Source organism: Camelus ferus, chromosome 3 (assembly GCF_009834535.1).
Source record: "Camelus ferus isolate YT-003-E chromosome 3, BCGSAC_Cfer_1.0, whole genome shotgun sequence".
NCBI classification, from domain to species: domain Eukaryota; kingdom Metazoa; phylum Chordata; class Mammalia; order Artiodactyla; family Camelidae; genus Camelus; species Camelus ferus.
Genome location: NC_045698.1, coordinates 94247384 through 94253383, shown reverse-complemented (window position 1 = coordinate 94253383; position 6000 = coordinate 94247384).

Here is a 6000-nt window from a genome sequence, read left to right as displayed (position 1 = left end):
CTCTGGCCACTACCATTCTACTTTCCGTCTCTGTGAATTTGACTACTCTTGGTACCTCACACAAATGGAAACATCCAGTATTTGTCCTTTTTGACCAGCTTATTTCATTTAACATAATGTCCTCAAGGCTCGTGTTCACGTTGCAGCACATGTCAGAACTTCCTTCCTTTATAAAGCTGAATAATATTCTGTTGTGTATGTCCAGAACCACATTTTGTCTTTTCATTTATTGATGGCCATTTGGGTTGTTTGCACTTTTTGGCTATTGTGAGAAATGCTGCTATGAACATGGGTGTACAGGTATCTGTCTGAGCCCCTGCTTCCAAATCTTTTGGGTAAATACCCAGAAGTGGAATTGTTCGCTCACGTGGTAATTCTATGTTGAATTTTGCTTTTTTTCCATTTTGTTTGTTTTTCCTTTTTACTGCAAAAAGAAAGCTCTGGAGAAATGAATTATCAGTTCAGTCCCAGGAAGATATGGTTTAAAGACCATATTGATGACGACTTCTAACAGCCTTAGAAAACTGATGCTTGGCTTCATGTTGAATTCAGGCACCAAGCGTTCTACTTTGCTTTGGTTTAGCATCGTGTGTGATACAAATCTCAGGGTTCCCTGCAGAGAAGCTGACTTGGGGTCACGTTCCATTTGGCTCAGGGCTCCATCAAGGCTTGCTCACTCCAGACCCTTTCTCTTCCCAGGTCAGGCTAAAGATGTATTGGCAATCCGGCTATTTGGAGGTATTTGTTGTTGTTGTTGCTTTTTATCATTATTCTCATGTGTGTTTAGACAAAATACTAGGTGCTTGGACTTAATTTTTTGAAGCTTCACTAGCCAAGTGCTCTAAGATTCAGGGATTTCCTAACTGGGTCAGCACCTGGTGCCATGTGGCTGATCAAGGAAGCCAGACTGAAATGCATTATCTGTGCTTGTGTGACAATCTTCCTGAGAATTCCCGGTGTTTCTCTCATGGGCGTATCCTATTCTCAAATCCCATATTTCAGATGGCAAAGAATCCATTTGAAAAAGTGGTGGCCAGCCATCCCTGATTTCCTTGGATGACCTTGATTTCAAGTACTGTATGTCATTGCCAGGAAGCTTCGGCACACTCCAGAAATCCCAGAGTTTCTGCATCCAAACTCTCCCTCCAGTCCCTAGAAATGGGACAAAAGTCTATGTCAGGCCACAAGCCCCAGAGTTTGGAAAAGGAAGTTGCTGGTCCCTAAGAGTCTGGGAACCACGAGAGCCTGAGGGATGGTGAGGCAATGGCCCCCTCTCGGGAATCTTCTCCCAAGTTTCAGCCAGTTCCTCCAATGAGGGCATGAAAATGCCCAAACAAGTTCTGCCTCAGGGCATCTTGGGATAGGTCAGTCAAGCAACACCACTGCCTATGCTCAGGGCCTGGCAATGAGCTCCCTTCCAAGGGCCAACTGTCCCTCTCAAACAACCCGGACCTTCCCCCGAATTCCCCAGCAAGTCTAAGCTCTCTATTAGAAATGACCCTGACCCAATCCCTGTCAGATGTAAGGATCCAGTGGGACTGGCTGAGGAGACCAGCACTCTGGAAGGCCATTTCTACAGGAATCCGCAGGGCTGGTCCTGGAGTATCCTTCACAGAAGCTGCAGCCCAGGCCTTGCCCACAGCTAGGACTGGCCAGCAGAAAAGGGGGTCCTGACCTGCCAGATGCAGCCATGATCTCTCCAGGAGTGGGCCTCACCCCAGGTCCTCACTGCGGTAATCTTTCACCTACTCACCTGGAACAAGGACCCACCTCCGGGCACAAGCTGCAAAGGTGCACCTGGCTTTGCTCAGTGCAAGCATCTAGAATTGTGTACTTTGTATTCAGATACAGGGAACCATATGCGCAGGCTCTAGCATATAGAGCACTTTAGGGCTCAGGAAGCACTTTGAGATGCATCCCCCACTGGAAACTCCAGCCACCCAGAGAGCCTGGGAGTGCTGTCAGCACTCTTACACCATTCATTCATCACTTCTGTTTAGTGAGGCCAGACTCAGTTCGAGGCACTGAGGATTGAGCAGTGAACAAAGCAAGACAAAGGACCTCCCCTCAAAGAGCTTATCTACTAGAGGGCAGAGAGTCAGTAATCAAATAAATATCAAATAGGACTGTCAGGTAGTGATATGCACTGTGCAGAAAAATATCCCAAGTCCGGTTCAGCACAGAAGGAACAGGCAAAATCACCTGTCTACAAGTCTTTCCCTGAAAGGAGTTTGACTACATACTTTACAAGCTACTGCCTAAGGGTCCAGCTTCAAATCAGCCTCCATCTAGGGACTGACTGTGATCCTCCTCCCCTTTGGGACACTGATGGGTTTTGGCATGACTTCAACTACCAGGAGCCACTAAGAAAAAAGTAGGCTCCCTGGGCAAACAAAAAAACCTCAAGTAGACAAAGCAATCTTGAGAAAGAACAAAGCTGGAGGCATCAATGTCCCAATTTCAAACTGTATTACAAAGCTATAGGAATCAAAACAGTATAGTATTGCCATAAAAACAGACATGTATATCAATGGAACAGAAAAAAAAAAAGCCCAGAAATAAATCCATGCATATATGGTTAATTACTTTTCAACCAAGGAGCCAAGGATATACAATGGGGAACGGACAGTCTTGTCAATAAATGGTGTTGGGAAAACTGGGTATTCTCAGGCAAAAGAATGAAACTGGACCCCTATCTTACAGCATACACAGAAATCAGCTCAAAACGGATGAATGACTTGAACATAAAACATGGAACTATAAAACTCCTAGAAGAAAACATGAGGGGTTAAGCTCCTTGACATTGGTCTTGGCAATAATGTTTTTGGATTTGACACCAAAAGTAAAGGCAACAAAACCAAAAATAAACAAGTTGGACTACATCTAACTAAAAAGCTTCTGTGCAGCAAGGAAATCAACAATACAGTGAGAAGGCAACCTATGGAATGGGAGAAAACATTTGTAAACCATGTGTCTGATAAGGGGTTAATATTTAAAATATGCAAGGAACTCATAAAACTCAATAGCAAAAACCCAAAATAACCCAATTTTAAAATGGGCAAAGGATCCAAATAGACTTTTCCCCAAAGAAGACATACAAATGGCCAACAGACATACAAAAATGTACTCAGTATCACTAATCATCAGAAAAATGCAAATCAAAACTGCAATGAGCTATTACCTCATACTTGTTATGATGTCTATTGTCAAAAAGACAAAAGATAAGAAATCCTGGTGAGAATGTGGAGAAAAGGGAACCCTTGTGCACTTTTGATAGGAAGATGGAAACACAGGATATTCCTCAAGAAATTAAAAGTGGAACTACCATATGATCCAGCAATTCCATTTCTAGGTATATTTTCAAAGGAAATGAAATCAGTATCTGGAAGAGATATCTGTACTCCCCTGTTCATTGCAGTGTCATTCACAATAGCCAAGACATGGAAACAACCTAAGTGTCCATCAACAGATGAATGGATAAAGAAAATGTGGTATGTGCGTGTGTCTGTATACATATATATAATATATATTATATATATACAGAATCGAATATTATTCAGCCTTAAAAAAGAAGGAAATCCCATCATTTGTGACAACATGGATATACCTGGAGGGCATTATGCTAAGCGAAATAAGTCAGACAGAAGAAAAAAAATATTGCATGATATCACTTACATGTGGAATCAAAAAAAAAAGTTTAACTTACAGAAACACAGAGTAGGATGGTGAAAGGGTGGATGCCAGGGGCTGGGGATGCAGTAGGAAAGATAGGGAGAGGCTGGTAAAAAGGGAAGAAACTTTCAGTTATAAGATGAGTAAGTTCTCAGGAGCTAATGTATAACACGATGACTGTGGTTGATAATACCTGCATTATATCATTGAAATTTGCTAAGAGAGTACAACTTAAGTATTTTTACCAATATTTAGATAGATAATGATGGACATGTTAATAAACTCCATATTGGAAATTCTTTCACAATGTATACATACATCGAATCATCCCTTTAAAGTTGTACACTTTAAATACATTATAATTTTATTTGTCAATTATACCTCAATAAAGCTGAAATAAATGAAATAACACTAATAAGCTCATTTCTTGTTAACATGTAACATTTTTATGAAAAATAACTATCTTTCAAAACAAAAAATTAGTGAGAAGGGTAACAGTGCTTCACATTTAAAAAATCTCTTTAATAATGTGGCTTAATAGAAGACAACTAGATTCATGTATCTACTTTTGCATTGAAGCTGATCTGATGTGTTGTTACAGTATATAAAAATGGAGCCAAACAAAATATGTAGCTGGAAAAGCAAAGACTTTGCAGAGCCCATGTTAGGGTCTCAGGGACCCCCAGGGGTCCTTGGAACATACTTTGAGAACCACTGGGCTAGAGAGTGCTGACAGTACTGGCTACTGGAGTGGGACTGTAAGCCCAGAGGCAAGGATGGGGCAGGAGAGGATGGCTTGCAGGTTAAAGCCATTGGCCTGGCTCTTCAGAGGGTCTGCCAGACGAGAAGGTAAGAAGCCAATTAAGGGCCTGAGTTTCTACAGGTAGCAACAGGTGGAGCAGAACTTGGGGCCATCTGGGCTTCGGACACCAGCCACCAGCTCTGTCTACTTATCCCTCACAGTAAGTGCTAAGAATGGGTATTTAAGACAATCTTTACTTTGAAGCACCTTCACACCATTCATTTGTAAATCTGCTCATCAGGTGCTGAGGTCTTAGTCAAAGCTAAATGCCCTTGGACTCATCCCATGGCATCTGCAAAGGTCAGATCAGCGAGAATTTCAGCCTTATCCCAGGTTCCTGACAGCTTCAAAACAACAAAGACTCAGTTCTGATGACTTTAGGACCAGAGGTGGCAATGAATGGGGACATTTCTATGGGGGTCCAGGTATTAGACCAGAAGTGTCACCCAGAATGGCTCCTGTGACTGTGGGTGCCCTTCTGCTCCTGTTCAGCTTCCTTGAGGGGAGACTTAGAGGCAGGAAGTTTTTGTGAAACTTACACAAAATGTGCACAGAGGGAGAGGAAGTGGGCTTTGGGATGCAAGGAATGAAGGCTGAGGTCTGGGCAGAACCTCCTCTTCCACAAGTCCCAATTGCTCTGCTATCACCAGCCCTTGACAGCCCCCATCCAGGGACTCACTTTGCTCTTCTCTGCTAGGCCCCACATGAGAAATTCAACCCAGAAGAGGGAAACTGAAAACTGAGTGTCAAATACCATCAGCCCATAGTTCAACAGAGCAGCCTCATCACAAGGGTCCCATCAAGCCCTCTGGTTTCTTAGCCACCACCTTCAGCTCCAGGACTTTGGTCAAGCTTTCAAGGATTCAGACCCTTCCTCTGCCTGGGCTTTGAGGCATGCAGCCCCCAAGCTGCATGCAGACCACCATTTGGGGCTCATGAGGAGTAAGCCCAGTTTAAGTACTTAATGTCTTGCCACTGAGACATCCTGCATGGTCCACCTGCAATGCCCCTGAGCCTCTGTCAACACATGCCCTCCTTGGATCTATTGCCCACAGGATGGAATCTCTGACCTCCCTGTGTCAGGTTGCCCTGGTCTGACACTACTACAGGGACTGGCAGGTGCTGCCAAGTCCTGGTGTTCCAGGCAGTCTGTTTCCACTTGGGGACAATGAGTGCAAATTTAGCTCTTGTTACCAGGACACACCTCTGCGTGCACTTCTAATGAAGCAGTACACATACACACTCTCACAAGCTGTTACACTGCGGACACGCTGCAGCTTTCCAATGAGAGAGGATTTCAAGGGTGTATTTTTATAAGGAAGAACTGACATAAGCATCATTCTTTGTTATTTAAATTTCATGAAAATCAGCTATAGATGGTGTGTAATTGGGCACAGAATAGGGCCCAGAATATATTCTGAAATAACTGGGGCCCTTTCATCAGGTTATATATGAAGAATAAAAAGTCAAAGAAAAGAGAAATCTTCGTGCAAAATAATGAACTATTTGAAGGAAGAAAAAAGAAA